Below are 16,017 nucleotides of genomic sequence, written 5' to 3' on the forward strand. Positions count from 1 at the left end.
GTAATAGTTTAAAAACAGACTGCTGTAATGACCCGTCACAAAAAAATAAATAAAGTATGATTGCAACAAAAATCAACTCCAAATGGATCAAAGACCTAGATGTCAGACCAGAAACAATCAAATACTTAGAGGAAAACATTGGTAAAACACTTTCCCACCTACACCTCAAGGACATCTTTGATGAATCAAACCCAATTGCAAGGAAGACTAAAGCAGAAACAAACCAATGGGACTACATCAAATTGAAAAGCTTCTGCACATCCAAAGAAACTATTAAACAAACAAAGAGACCCCTCACAGAATGGGAGAAGATCTTCACATGCCATACATCAGACAAGAAACTAATCAACAAAATATATAAAGAGCTCAGCAAACTTAGCACCAAAAAAGCAAATGACCCCATCCAAAAATGGGCAGAGGATATGAACAAAGCATTCACTACAGAGGAGATCCAAAAGGCATATGAAAAACTGCTCTAGATCACTGATTGTCAGAGAAATGCAAATTAAGACAACACTAAGATACCACCTCACTCCTGTAAGAATGGCATATATCAAAAAGGACAGCAGCAACAAATGCTGGAGAGGTTGTGGGCACAGAGGAACCCTTTTACATTGCTGGTGGGAATGTAAATTGGTCCAGCCTCTGTGGAGAGAAGTCTGGAAAACTCTCAGAAGGCTAGACATGGACCTTCCATATGATCCAGTAATTCCTCTCCTGGGGTTATACCCCAAGGACTCCATAACACCCAACCAAAAAGAAGTGTGTACTTCTATGTTCATAGCAGCACAATTCATAATAGCTAAAACCTGGAAGCAACCCAGGTGCCCAACAACAGATGAGTGGCTGAGAAAGCTGTGGTATATATACACAATGGAATACTATGCAGCTATCAAGAACAATGATCCCACCTTCTCTGACCCATCTTGGACAGAGCTAGAAGGAATTATGTTAAATGAGCTAAGTTAGAAAGATAAAGATGAGTATGGGATGATCCCACTCATCAACAGAAGCTGACTAAGAAGATCTGAAAGGGAAACTAAAAACAAGACCTGACCAAATTGTAAGTAGGGCACCAAAGTAAAAACCCTGTGGTGAGGGGTAGACATGCAGCTTCCTGGGACAGTGGGGGGTGAGAGTGGGTGGGAGGGATGGGTCATAGTCTTTTGGTGGTGGGAATGGTGTTTATGTACACTCCTAGCAAAATGTAGACATATAAATCACTAGTTAATTAATATGAGAGGGGGAAAATCAATGGTATGTCTCAAAGTTTTTCAAAACACAAACTGAATCCTTTTAATATATAGGCTGTGTATTTGATATGTGGACTCTCTCAAAAGCCTAGACCAAGTAGATCAGAAGCAACCAATAGCACAGCTATATACAAGATACTGGGTACTGTACAGCAAACCCTAACAAAAGGAGTTTTCAAAGTTAACCCAATTACCAAATAATGTGATGATAACATTAACTATCGATTGTCTTTTTGAACCCTAAGACAGCAGGAACCTCACATCTCCACTATAGAGCCTCTACTTCCCCCAGTCCTGGAACCCTTGGATAGGGCGCACTTTCCCGTAGGCCTCTCCCAATCCATATCAAATAATATTGCATCTGCCGATCACAACCTAACCAACGCAACGATTGCCACCTCAACATGCTTCACCTCAGACTGTGTCCAGAGACTTCATGTGTGGAATGACAACCCTTCAGCTTCATTACTCGCGTGAGACCTTTACTTTCATAGTATACTCTAATTCCATCCCAGGTGGTTCACTTTCTAACAAAGTCCCAAAACCTAGATATACACCAGTTTCTGTAAGAGAGAGCATATGTTCACACGTATCCATAAACTACTGCAAAATATATACCTGAAAGCAAAAGTACACTAGAGTTTGCAGTGAGTACCTCCCTAACACTTCCTCTCCACTATCCCAAGCTTTGGGTCCATGATTGCTCAACAATTTGTTTGGCTTTGTATGTTAACTCTCTTTTCAGTCACCAGGTTCCAGATGCCATCAGGATGCCGGCCAGGCTTCCCTGGATTGAAGACCCCACCAATATGTCCTGGAGCTCAGCTTCCCCAGAGACACACCCTACTAGGGAAAGAGAGAGGCAGACTGGGAGTATGGACCAACCAGTCAACACCCATGTTCAGCGGGGAAGCAATTACAGAAAGCAGACCTTCTACCTTCTGCAACCCACAATGACCCTGGGTCCATGCTCCCAGAGGGATAGAGAATGGGAATGCTATCAGGGGAGGGGGTGGGATATGGAGATTGGGTGGTGGGAATTGTGTGGAGTTGTACCCCTCCTACCCTATGGTTTTGTTAATTAATCCTTTCTTAAATAAAAAAAATTTTAATTAAAAAATAAAAATAAAAAAAATAAATCAGCAGCAGCTCATTTCCCAACTTCTGATCATGTAAGTCAAGCTCCCGCATGCTGGAAAAGGAGTTACACTTTGACAGAGTATCTGAAAATGTCAGCACTATTCTTTTTTGAAACCATTATTGCCTGTTTTTTTTTTCTTTTTCTTTTTCTTTCTTTTTTTTTTTTCATCTAGGGTTATTGCTGGGGCTCAGTGCCTGCACTACTAATCCACTGTTCCTGGAGGCCATTTTCCCCCCTTTTGTTGCTTTTGTTGTTTATCATTGTTGTCACTATTATTATTGTTGTTGTTGCTATGGCTGTTGTTGGATAGGACAGAGAGAGGTCAGGGGAGGAGGGGAAGACAGAGAAGGAGAGAGAGAGACACCTGCAGACCTGCTTCACTGCTTGTGAAGTGACCCCTCCTGCAGGTGGGGAGCCAGGGGCTTGAACTGGGATTCTTGCATTTCCTTGCAAGTGCTCTTAACCTGCTATGCTATCGCCCACCCCCCTGTCTTTCACATTTTAATTATTCTAAATTCTGGAAAGTATAAGAACATGGTAAAGAATTTTTGCTCTTTAATAAATGTTATTCTTGAGTTAGTTTGTTGGAAAAGTCATGCTGCGTTCTTTTTTGTTTTTCTGTGCAAAAATGCATCATGACTTTTCAGACAACCCAGTATATTATTACTTACTATACTTACAGATTGACTCATGTTGCCAGTAAGCCCGTTTTGGATTCCTTAAGAAAAATTAAGTGCAGGGTCATGTGGTGGTCCACCTGGTTAAGTGCACACATTACAGTGCTCAAGGACCCAGGTTCGAGCCCCTGGTCCCCACGTGCAGGGGGAAAGCTTCATGAGTGGTGAAGCAGGGGTGCAGGTATCTCTATCTATCTTCCCTCCCTCAACTTCTGTCTTTATCCAATAATATAAAAATAAAAATATTTTTAAAAATTAAATGCAAGCACATGCACTTGGCGCAAAGCACAAGGACCCGTGTAAGGTTCCCTGAACCCTGCCCCACTAGGGAAGGAGAGAGACAGGCTGGGAGTATGGATCAACCTGCCAACACCCAAGTTCATCGGGGAAGCAATTACAGAAGCCAGACCTTCCACCTTCTGCATCCCATAATGACCCTGGGTCCATAATCCCAGAGGAATAAAGAATAGGAGGGGATGGGGTATGGAGTTCTGGTGGTGGGAATTGTATGGAGTTATACCCCTCTTATCCTATGGTTTTTGTCGGCTTTTACTTTTTATAAATAAAAGTAAAAAAAAAAAAAAAGCACTTGGGGAAGTGAAAAAAAAATAAAGTATGATTGCAATTATATGAGGTACTGGTAGCAATCAAAATCATGGTGACTGAAAGCAGAATGGTGGTTGTCTGAACTGGGGGAAGGAGGTTGGGGGGCAGTGTTACAGTTTTGTGAAATGAAGAATCCTAAAGATGGATGGTGGTGATAGGTGCACAATATGCTGAATTTATTTAATACCACTGACCTATAGACTTAAAACAGTTAAGATGAGGGGCAGGTGGTGGCACACCTGGTTAAGCACACATATTACAGTATAGAAGGACCCAAGTTCAAGCCCCTACTCCCCACCTTCAGGAGGAAAGCTTCATAAACAGTGAAATAGGGCTGCAGGTGTCTGTCTCTTTCCCTCTCTATCTCCCCCTTCACAATTTCTCTCTGTCACTAATAAAAATAAATAAATAAATGTAAAATTAAAAAGCTCCTTAAAAACAGTTAAGATGTTAATTTTAGTTATGTGTATTTTGCCATGATAAGCAAAAAACTGGGTGGGGGGGATCTGCCCTTGTAAACATATTTTACACTCTGGGATACATTTTCATTAGTTTTTCTAGGGTTTGCAGCCCCCTGTTGATACATAAAGGCATCCCCATCTTGACCTCCAGCAAGTATTATCAGATATTCCAACAAATGGGTTATCTGGAAGCAATACAGCATGAGAGAGGTCAGGCTGGAGAGTCTGTTCACAGCATGACTTGGATGGACTTCTGGAATTCGAGGCCAGCTCCCATTAGATAACACCTGGAGTGCCGGGATAGCCTGAGGGCACTTCTTCCCAAGCTAGTGCTCTCTGGGTTGGAGAGAACTCAACTGGAGCCAATCTAGGCTGCTGCGTGGGAGAGGGATCAGGAACTCGTGCCGCACCAACTTCGCAGGAGATACACTCTGGAACTCTTGGAGCCGGAAAGCAATTTCCAAGTGTCTTTAATCAGAAGAGCAGCTGTTTTTATACTCTCCAAGTAGGGTGGAAACAGGATGTGATATAGAGAGGGTGGAGAGAAAAGTGACTGGTGAAAATCAGAGTGTGACAAGGAGGGGGCGGAGCAGGCAAGAATCCTATCACTGAATCACCAATGCCCTGGAGGCAGTGCTTTATGTAAAAGTGATTTATGTAAATAGACCAAAGCTTTGAACGGGATTAAATCTATCCCTATATAGGCATATGGTTAAGCAGAAGCCAGGGGGAGCTGGCATACTATCCAACACTGGAGGACCTCCCCTTCCTTTCCACCAGAAGGAAAAAATAATAATTCCAGGAGAGATGCAAGGCATATTAGGTACTATAGTTTACATCTTTATGCATGTAAAGATTTCTTCTAGTCTTTTGGTCTCATTTAAATAGAGTTCAGATTATTAAGGGTCACACCTGGGAGTACTAAATATTTACTGATAGTTCTGAGGGCAACAGTTTTTGTTTGTACTCATGCTACTGGGTAAAGACAATTCTTCAACTATTGAGTATCTCTCCCTCCCACTCACCAGAGAAGTCTGTCATCCAAATGTCACAGGAACAACTGAATAGAAAAGGACTAGAGGCAGGGGTAGATAGCATGAGTGTTATGCAATGGAACTTTCATGCCCGAGGCTCTGAAGTCCCAAGTTCAATCCCCTTTACCACCATAAACTAGAGCTGATATGTGTACTGGTATTAAAAAAAAAGAAGAAGAAGAAGAAAGAAAGAAAGAAAAGGAAAGAAAGAAAAGGACTCTACTGACTAAAAATCAGCTTAAGTTGGGAAGTATATCTAGCAAGAGCAGATTCCACAGCAAGTCTCAAAAAGAATGAAGATGGAGTCTGGTTTGATACCTAGTAGAGTCAGGGCAACATAACAGTCTGAACATACTTAGGAGTTTTCCAGGAAATACTATTCATATTTGTGAGGGCAACAGTGGGCATACATAGTTGAATATTACAGTGTTTATACATACTCATATATCATGTGATAGAACTATTGGGGATAAAGGGGCTGGATGGTGGCTCACGCAATTGAGCAATCATATTTGTCATGGGCTACGATCTGTGTTCAAGTCCCAGTCCCCACCTGTAGGGGAGGAGCTTCATGAGTGGTGAAGCAGTGTTGTGGTTGCCTTTCTCCTATCTCTGCTTCCCTCTCAAGTTTTCTCTGTCCTATCAAATAATAATAATAACAACAACAAATAAATATTGGAGATAAGTTTTGGTATGGCAATAAGTAAATAGGTGATTTGTTGGTAAAGAAGAGCTCCAACGATCAGCCTGTACTGACTCAGTCTGTCCATTCCAGAGGTCTGGCACCCTTAATCGGTCCAAAGGTTTTTCTTAGTCCCGTCAAAAACCAAAGGATTGTCTCTCAGGGAGATGTCACAACATCCAAACTACAAACCTTGGCCATTTTGTTTTGATTTTCATTTCTTAATCCTAGAGTCTATCTCAGTTTTGTCAAGAAGGAAAGGGATATAGAATTGCACAAAGTCTTGATTTTAATTCTTAAAATGGTGAAAATGGTGACGTGCCCAGGAATGTAAAGCCTCTAGGTGGAAAAGCGCCCTGCAAACAGCTGGCAACTAAAGCCTCCAGGAAAAGCGCCCCCTCTACCAGCGAGATGAAAAAGCCCCATCGCTCCAGGCCCTGGACCATGGCGCTGTGAAAAATCCGTCGCTATCAGAAGTCGACAGAGCTGCTGATCTGGAAGCTGCCTTTCCAGAGGCTGGTGAGGGAGATCACCCAGGATTTCAAGACCGACTTGAGGTTTCAGAGCGCTGCCATCCATCCATCAGCGCGCTGCAAATGAGGGGGGACACTGTGGAGGGCTGGGTGCGGAGCTCCGGGGAGGACACCTCCCCTCTTCTGCCATGGTGGCATTTTAATGGTGTGGCTTTTCTCCCCAACAGAAGGTTAGTAAAGCTTACCTGGGGTTTATTTAAAGATACTTATCTGTGTGCCATCCACGCCAAGAGAGTCACCATCATGCCCAAAGACATGCAGTTGGCTCACCAGATATGGAGGGGGGGGATGCCCAAAAACATGCAGTTGGCTCGCCAGATATGGAGGAGGGGGGATGGAGAGAGCATAAGCAAAGGCAGTTTTTATGGTGTTTTGTAGTAAATTCTGTAAAATACTTTGGTTTAATTTGTGACTTTTTGGGGTAAGAAATTGTTTATAATATGTTGCATTTGTACTTAAGTCATATGTTGCAATTTTACTTAAGTCATTCCATCTTTCACCAATTACCAATTAATGTGATGATAACATTAACTATCGATTGTCTTTTGGAACTCTAAGACAGCAGGAACCTCACATCTCCACTATAGAGCCTCTACTTCCCCCAGTCCTGGAACCCTTGGATAGGGCGCACTTTCCCATAGGCCTCTCCCAATCCATATCAAATAATATTGCATCGTCCGATCACAACCTAATCAACGCAACGATTGCCACCTCAACATGCTTCACCTCAGACTGTGTCCAGAGACTTCATGTGTGGAATGACAACCCTTCAGCTTCATTACTCGCGTGAGACCTTTACTTTCATAGTATACTCTAATTCCATCCCAGGTGGTTCACTTTCTAACAAAGTCCCAAAACCTAGATATACATCAGTTTCTGTGAGAGAGAGCATATGTTCACACGTATCCATAAACTACTGCAAAATATATACCTGAAAGCAGAAGTACACTAGAGTTTGCAGTGAGTACCTCCCTAACACTTCCTCTCCACTATCCCAAGCTTTGGGTCCATAATTGCTCAACAATTTGTTTGGCTTTGTATGTTAACTCTCTTTTCAGTCACCAGGTACCAGATGTCATCAGGATGCCGGCCAGGCTTCCCTAGACTGAAGACCCCACCAATATGTCCTGGAGCTCAGCTTCCCCAGAGACACACCCTACTAGGGAAAGAGAGAGGCAGACTGGGAGTATGGACCAACCAGTCAACGCCCATGTTCAGCGGGGAAGCAATTACAGAAAGCAGACCTTCTACCTTCTGCTACCCACAATGACCCTGGGTCCATGCTCCCAGAGGGATAGAGAACAGGAAAGCTATCGGGGGAGGGGGTGGGATATGGAGATTGGGTGGTGGGAATTGTGTGGAGTTGTACCCCTCCTACCCTATGGTTTTGTTAATTAATCCTTTCTTAAATAAAAAATAAAAAAGAAAAGTGACTGTTCACAGACATCAGTGATGTGAGCGCCATTGCTCAGGAGTGACAAGTTGCTAATATGCAGATAGGATGGGATGGGTGATACTTCTTGCTTGTCATGATGCATGTTTCTGTATGTTAATGACTTGCTGGGTAGCTATTAAGGTACTAGAGGTGATAAATGTATACAGGGTCCTTTTGCAATAAAACTTGTTATGATTTGAAAAAAAAAACTTGGTCTTTGATTAATAGAAGATCCTAAACATGGAGCCTCCCTCTTTATTTATGCTAGTAGTGGAGAGCTGTGTTAGAAAAAGTATCTAGGGCCTTATCAGGCTCTGGAACCAGCTAGTTTAATTTGGTAACCATGGTAATTTCTTTTAGCAATCCCATCTCTTCCATTCAACCAATACTATCAAATAATGCTCTTGAGAATGTGTGCGGTGAGATTAAAGGCAGTGAAGACTCTGATAAAATATTGAATACTTAAAGCGGTGAGCGCATGCACACACATGTATACACACTTTTTAAAGTCAACACCACTTCCGCAAGAGATGATTTGAAAAATATTTCAGAAAGGATGCCAACCAGAACCCTAGTGGGCTTGCTGATATCACTTCAGCCTTCAGCTCTGTTTAAGACTCATCCACAAGAAGGCTCACTGACTGCTGAGTCTGTATTTTCATCAGTACCACCAAGCAATCACTTCCATTTTGATGTGATTAACCTCAAGATAGAATTAGAGCTCACAAGTTCAGAGCTCAGTCTCACAAGACAGCTCCTATCCCTTACCCACTTCCGGTGCCAGTTATAAGCTAGGGTTGTCACCTGTGCTTCTGACACACTGACCATCACTCCCTATGAATATTTGATTCATTTTCTTGTGTAACTCACAGAACTCAGGAGAACATTTTACTTAGCAGATTATCAGTTGTGTTCAGTGTGTGTCTTTACTACCTCTTACAATGTTGTGTAAAACTCATTCTTGTGCCAAATTCCTCAAAAAAAGTATTTCACTGCTGTGGGGCACTGTACTGCCCCAATTTCTGGTTTGTTTTCCCTTGAATGGGAACACACACACACACACACACACACACACACATTTTTTAAAATACACATATGTTTACTTGTTTTTACTTTATTTTTTTTGATAAGACAGAGAAATTGAGAGGGAAGGAAATGCGGGAATGAGTTCCACTGGTCCTTAACACTGAAATCTCCACTCAGGCTGACTCAAACAAAGTTACTCAAACAAGGAAAAATATTCTAAGACTCAAGTTTATTCTAAGAAAGGCCGGTGTGGCTAACACCCTTCTGTCTGAGGGAGACAGAAGTGTGCGTCCTCACAAACAGCAATCTATTTATAAGTTTGTAACAAAGAAATATCACAGAAGGCTTACATCAGCAAGAAGCTTAAGGGGTACGTCTGGAAAGGAGTTTAGGGTCACAGCAAAGATAGAGATTGCACAAAGTAAGTATCAAATGGCAGGCACATCAGTTATCTCAGGACAAGTACAGTATTTTTACTATTTTACTAACTAATCATATATGGTATTGAGTTAGGCAATAATCTGAAGGTTAACAGATCACACAGTTTCTCATCAGTCCTTGAGTGATCACTGTGCCAGAGGGGGAGGCTTTGGCCTCTCACAACACCCATTGACCTCTGGGAAACAATGGAGTTGTCAAGTCTTACACAGTGACACAGTGATCGATTAAATCATAGTTTGTGCTAGTGTAAAATATGCATAAGTACAGAATATCAAGATACAGTATATATCAGATGTTCCCCAACAAGGATGGGGTAGAGAGGAAGAGAGACATGCATGTACAACCCTACTTCACCTCTTGGGAAGCTTCCCTCCTGCAAGTGGCATCCAGAGGTTTGAACCCAGGTCCTTGCGCACAGTAGCATGCATGCTCAACCAGGTGCACCAAGACACAGCACCACATGCTTGTTACTAAACTGCATTATTTTTGTCATTTGACAGTTCAGCAATGGAATGGGACCTGAAGACAGCTGTGGAAGATTCCAGAGAGGAGTCCTAGATGTAAATGAAGGTACCCACTGAGGTCTTATGGGTTTGCTGCCTCTTCTGTCACTCTCTGGGGTCTGCGATAAACTTCTTGAATTCTCAGGTCTTTGAGTCTGTCCTACTCCTTATGGATAGAATATTAGGGTATGAGATATTACAGGTTTTACCAGGGTATAAATTGAAAGGTAGGAAACTCTAAATGTTCACTATGGGGCTTATAAGTCTTGGGGCACAGACCTCCAAAGCAACAAGTCTGATTGAATGAGGAAGTATTGTTTCAAGGTGTGTGTGTATGTGGAGGGGGGCTGGATACCTCTTAATAAGGAAAAAAAATCCTGCTATAGGATTATGTGAAAGCATGGTAGAGCATAGGGGAACTCCCCCATCCTTGAAATAGAGGTCTGAAAAGGAACCCCACCTCTCAGTCTCTTCCTTTCAGGGATAGAGCTTGGTGGGAAACACTTTCCTGACTTGAATTCCCTTTTGTCAGTATCCCAGGCTTCACAGAGACCTGAAACTTCTAACACTTAGCTCATTCCCCTGCTACAAACCAAATGGTTGCCTGCTTGAATACTCTGTCATACTGCCTTGCCAGTAACATAACAATGAGACCCACACATACTCTTCCTGGTTCTTTGTTCATCATGACTTACATCAATACTCTGCCATTCTCTGCTTTATCTCACTCTGCTGGTTTAACAACCATGTTTCTCTTAACACCTGTAGATAATTAATGTCACGTCCACCCTTGCCTGCAAGGATCACGCAACGCCGAGTTCTTCTTCAAGCAGTTTATTCGGGAACCTTGAACAGCAAAAAGCCCCACTATAACCTAACCTCCAACTTATATACTCATGGGTCAGCCAATCCCAAGGGCACACGTGGCAGCTGCTCATAGGCACACGATCGTGGAAGCAAGTGCACTCTCAGTCTCAGACCATTTATGGAGTTGTTTACTTCTCCCTGTGGTCTGGAGGGTAGAGGAGGCTGGAGCCATCTTGGGGCGTGGCACATGGCTCTCCACAGTTCCCCCTTTTTGTTTTAACAACGCATCAGGTGAGTGTAGAGGTCCAATCCCAGAAAGGAGGGGATATTGTCATAGTCCTCGCCTAAGCAATCAAGCTTCACCAGTGCTAGACCCATCCCGTGCCATTTTGTTCTGGGGCAGGAGATAAGGAAATTATGGGGTTAGGGAGCGGCACAACCTGCATGCATTGGACGTGCACTCCTTGAGACGGCATTACGCCCTCAAGTGCAGTGCTTTGCCTCGCACCCTGAGCGTTTCATATCAGGCTCTTAAGGCCACCAGCCAAGCCTGGGGGGAGTGGCCACCCTCGATTGCTGTGAAGGCCTGTGCAATCAGCGCGACTTCACGCCTCTGTGTGATCCTAATTTTGCAAATACACCACAGGCCCATCAGGGAGGCGAGAACCAAGAGCGCAGTTAAGCATCCCAAGCCCACCCACTCTTTCAAACTGTCCATTGCTTGATTGATCCAGGAGGTCAACCCCGCCGCCATGGAAGCATCCACCCGCGTTGAGTTGACTGCCACGATGGCGCTTCGCAGTTGTCGCATCAGGGTATCGAAACTCCCAGACCAGTTTCCTAAGAGCCCGGCATCATGCTGTATCGGCATCGGCCTTGGAAACACGGACAGGATTCCCCAGCGAGGCTCCATCATCACCGGCATCACCACCGCAGTCATCAGGAGCATCTGGTGTATTCTTTGGTGGTGGGGCATCTTGGACCTTTCTCACCAGTCGTTCGGGTACCCACACCGGATCTGGTTTGTCCTGTGGAAAAACACAAACAGAGCCTTGTGCCCATGTCAGCATGGGATCAGGCCCATGCCATGTGCCTGTTAATATGTCCTTCCATTTTACCATGCCTCTCTGTGGGCCATGGGGCATATGATGTCTTTCCGCCGCAGAGTGGCCATTAATATCCAAATTTAAAAAATTAAGTGTAAATAAGGCTAGGGATAGTCTTTCCTTAGGGGTGCGGCCATGGCCTATTCCCCCTTTTTGTTTTAACAGACATTCCTTGAGGGTGCGATGAGCACGTTCCACAATGCCTTGACCCTGAGGATTATAGGGCAGGCCATGGGTTAAGCGGACTCCCATTTGCTGGCAGAAGGAGACAAAAGACCGAGCAGTGTAGGCAGGGCCATTGTCTGTTTTCAAAATTTGAGGCATACCCCATGCAGCCCATTCCTCTAGGCAATGGGTGATCACATTGCGAGCCTTTTCGCCACTCAATGGGGTGGCCATGATAACACCAGAGCAGGTGTCTACAGAGACATGTAGATACTTAAGCGTGCCAAATTCAGAAAAGTGTGTGACATCCATTTGCCATAGGACACCAGGGCGTAAGCCCCGAGGGTTAATTCCAACGCTTGGTGGATGCTCGAAAGTCACACACTGAGGGCAACCCAGAACCACCTGACGAGCGTCTGCACGGGGCAAATTAAATTTTTTCTGTAGAGTTTTAGCATTTACATGAAAAAGTTCATGAAAACGTCTGGCCCGTTCCACTGCTGGAGCCATCAAGAGGACATCCTGTCTTGCCAATTTATCTACAATGTTATTACCCTCGCTCAGGGGGCCAGGCAATCCAGTGTGTGCTCGAATGTGTTGAATATAAAAGCGCTGTGTGCGGTGCCAAATCAGATCTTGTAGTTCTTTTAACAGCGCACACACCGTGCTGGATCTTTTTATAGGTCCAGCGGCCTCTAGAACCTTGACTGCATTAACCACATAAGCAGAGTCAGATATCAAATTAAAGGGAAAATGGCATCTCTTAAAAACCTCAATCACAATTTGCAACTCCACTATTTGAGGAGAGCCTGGTTGGAAATGACACCTAACTGGTTCTTGGTGTTCTATTACGTAAGCTCCACATCCTGTCTTAGAGCCGTCTGTGAAAATGTTAGGCGCTGAAGACAGAGGCCTCACTGCAGCAATCTTAGGGAAAATCACGGGGTGCTCCTTAAAGAAGCTCACGAGAGGATGTTTGGGATAGTGATTATCAATTTCTCCAGGATAGCCGCATCTCAAGGTGGCCCACTCATCCAAAGCTCCACACAGGGTCTGTACCTGGTAGCTAGAATAAGGGACCACTAATGTGGTTGGTAAGATGCCAAAAAACTGTATACATTGCTGAATCCCGGTCAGGGCCAGATCTGCTACTGCTGAAGGATAATATTGTATGGATTTAGCAGGAGAAATTCTTGAATGAATCCAAATCAATGGACCCTCTTGCCACAGCAGCCCCGTGGGCTGTGACAAGGTAGCTAAAATGCATAAAGTCAGGGGCTTGTTGGCATCCCAACGTTTCAAGAAGGCTCCCTGAAGGGATCTTTCTACCTTCTCTAGGACCAGCCTAGCCTCTGGCGTCAATACTCTTGGGGAGTTCAGGGCGGAATCCCCTATCAAGACATCATACAGGGGTTTCAGCTCATGATTTCGAAGCTTTAAGTAACTCCTCACCCAATTAATATTCCCTAACAATTTTTGAAAGTCATTCAGAGTACGTAAGCCATCCTTCCTCAATTCCAGCTTCTGGGGCACTACCTCCATAGGTTTAATGCATGCTCCTAAGTAGTTTACCACCTCACCTCTCTGCACCTTTTCAGGGGCAATATACAGCCCTTTTCCTCTTAAAATCTGAACTAATTCCTCATACGCTTGATCAAGTAAGGTTTCAGTTTTTTCAGCAAGTAGAATATCATCCATATAATTAATACATTTTAAGGTAGGATATTTCTTCCTGAGGGGAGCAATCGTCTCACTAACAAACAGCTGGCACATGGTTGGACTATTCGCCATACCCTGGGGCAGCACAACTCATTCGAATCTCTGGTCGGGTTCTTCATGATTGCAGGATGGTACGGTAAAGGCGAATCTTTCCGTGTCCCTCTCACTTAATGGGATAGAGAAAAAACAATCCTTGATATCTATGACTATTATGGGCCATCTCTCAGGCAGGGCCGTTAGCAATGGAAGCCCCCGCTGTACTGGCCCCATGATCTGCATTTGGTGGTTGATTGCCCACAGATCATGTAACAGTCTCCATTTTCCTGACCTTTTCTTAATCACAAATATAGGAGTATTCCAGGGGGACACAGAAGGTTTGATATGTTTCAAGGCAAGTTGCCCCGCAACCAGCTCTCTGGTCGAGGCTAATTTTTCAGAGGAAAGAGGCCACTAAGGAACCCACACTGGATCCTCTGTTTTCCAAGAGATGGGAATACCTGTGTCCGCAGTGGCCCCTAGGAAAAACCCAGACCTGATCTTCCTGAGTGCGGTCGAGCCACAACAGGGGACTTGCGTCCCTGTAGGTGCTTCCCCAGGCCAAAGCCAGGGACAAAACCCATTCTTTTCATCTGAGTTTGAGCTGCCATGGAGTATTCATTACTTAATTTAAAATCCATCTCTTTAAGCAAGTCCCTCCCCCATAACGAGATGGGTAGCTCCAAAACATACTGCTGCATCAAGCCACAATGGCCTTCCTTATCTTTCCATTTTAGCTGTCTAGCACTCATGTCTGGAGTCCTTGCATAACCCAGGCCTTGCAGGGTTTGAGAGGAAGTTTGCACAGGCCATCCTGTTGGCCAGTCTTTGGCAGCCACAATACTTCTGTCAGCCCCAGTATCAAGAAGCCCCTGAATGTTTTTTCCTTCAACTTCTAATACCATCAATGGTCTTTGTTCTAAATCCAGATAGAATGAGATAGGAATGTCAAGTCTGTGCCCGAGGAGCCAAAACCTCGACCCCCCCCCCCCCCCCCCGTTCAACTGTCTTAGCCGCGAAGCGATCATGTAGGCTGGGTAAGATAAGCAATTGGGCGATCTTGTCTCCTGGGGAAATGGCTACAATTCCCCGGGGGGAGGACACCATAATCTTAACAACCCCGGTGAAGTTGGAGTCTATAACCCCAGGGTGAATAAGAAGTCCTCGCAATGCTGAAGAGGATCTGCCCAAAAGTAAGCCTACTGTGCCTGGCTCGAGGGGTCCTGTAAATCGGTTGTTACAAGCTGGACCCCCATCTGAGGAGTTAAGACGAGTCGGGAGGTGGAACAGAGGTCCAATCCTGCTGAGCCCGCAGTGGCTCTCCGTGGTTCCCCGGAGGGTGAAAGCTGGGCCACCTTTCCTGACTGATCTCCCTGTCCCGACTCTCTACTGCCCCATATATTTGTGGGCCCTGGGGACGGGGGCCCCTCTGGCCATTTTTTGGACAGGCTCCTCCATATCCCTGACTCAGGGGTTGTCCGTTAATGTCCTTAACGGAGCGGCATTCATTAGCCCAATGGTTCCCCTTTTTACATCTAGGGCAGAGGCCGGGATGTCTCATTCTAGCACTTCCTCCTGTTCTGCCTTTCTCAGGGCACTGCTTCTTAATATGTCCCATCTTGCCACATTTGAAACAAGCCCCAGTGTTACTGCTTTTCCTTCCTGCAAGTTGGACAACCGCAGCGGCAAGTCCCGCATTAGTCAAAGGGCCTCCAATCTCTCTGCAAACTTTCAACCACCACTCAATTCCTTTGCCCTTATGTGGTGTGATAGCCGCTCTGCATTCTTTGGTACATTGCTCATATACCAGCTGTTTAATAAGAGGCATAGCTGTGTCTGGGTCCCCAAAGATTCTGCCCGCCGCCTCAACTATGCGGGCCACAAAATCTGAAAAAGGCTCCGTGGGTCCCTGCAGAATTTTTGTTAAGTTGCCGCTAACTTGTCCCCTATTTGGAAGGGCCTTCCATGCTCTTATGGCACAGAGATTCACCTGCTCATATACTTGTGGAGGGTACCCAGTCTGCTGGCCTACAAACCTGCCTAGTCCTAGGAGCATGTCTCGGTCCCAGGCAGGTTGACCTGCGTGTGCATTAACCGCTGCTTGCTCGGTTGCAAAATCAATCCAGAATGCTCTCCAATCTAGATATTGTCCTGGGCTGAGACAAGCACGAACCAAGCCTTGCCAATCAGCCGGTGTCATGCAAAGCCTATTGAGAGATTCCACTTGAGCAAGAGTGAAGGATGCACTAACCCCATAAGCCTTCACAGATTCTGCCAGGGACTTAACTACTTTGAAATCCAAGGGCTCCTCATACCGGTTCCCTTGGAGATCTTGAAACACCGGATAGACAAGTTGCATCTCCATCCTAACCCGGGCCCATAGCCCCTGGCA

The sequence above is a fragment of the Erinaceus europaeus genome, chromosome 9 (genome assembly GCF_950295315.1).
Source record: "Erinaceus europaeus chromosome 9, mEriEur2.1, whole genome shotgun sequence".
Classification (NCBI taxonomy): domain Eukaryota; kingdom Metazoa; phylum Chordata; class Mammalia; order Eulipotyphla; family Erinaceidae; genus Erinaceus; species Erinaceus europaeus.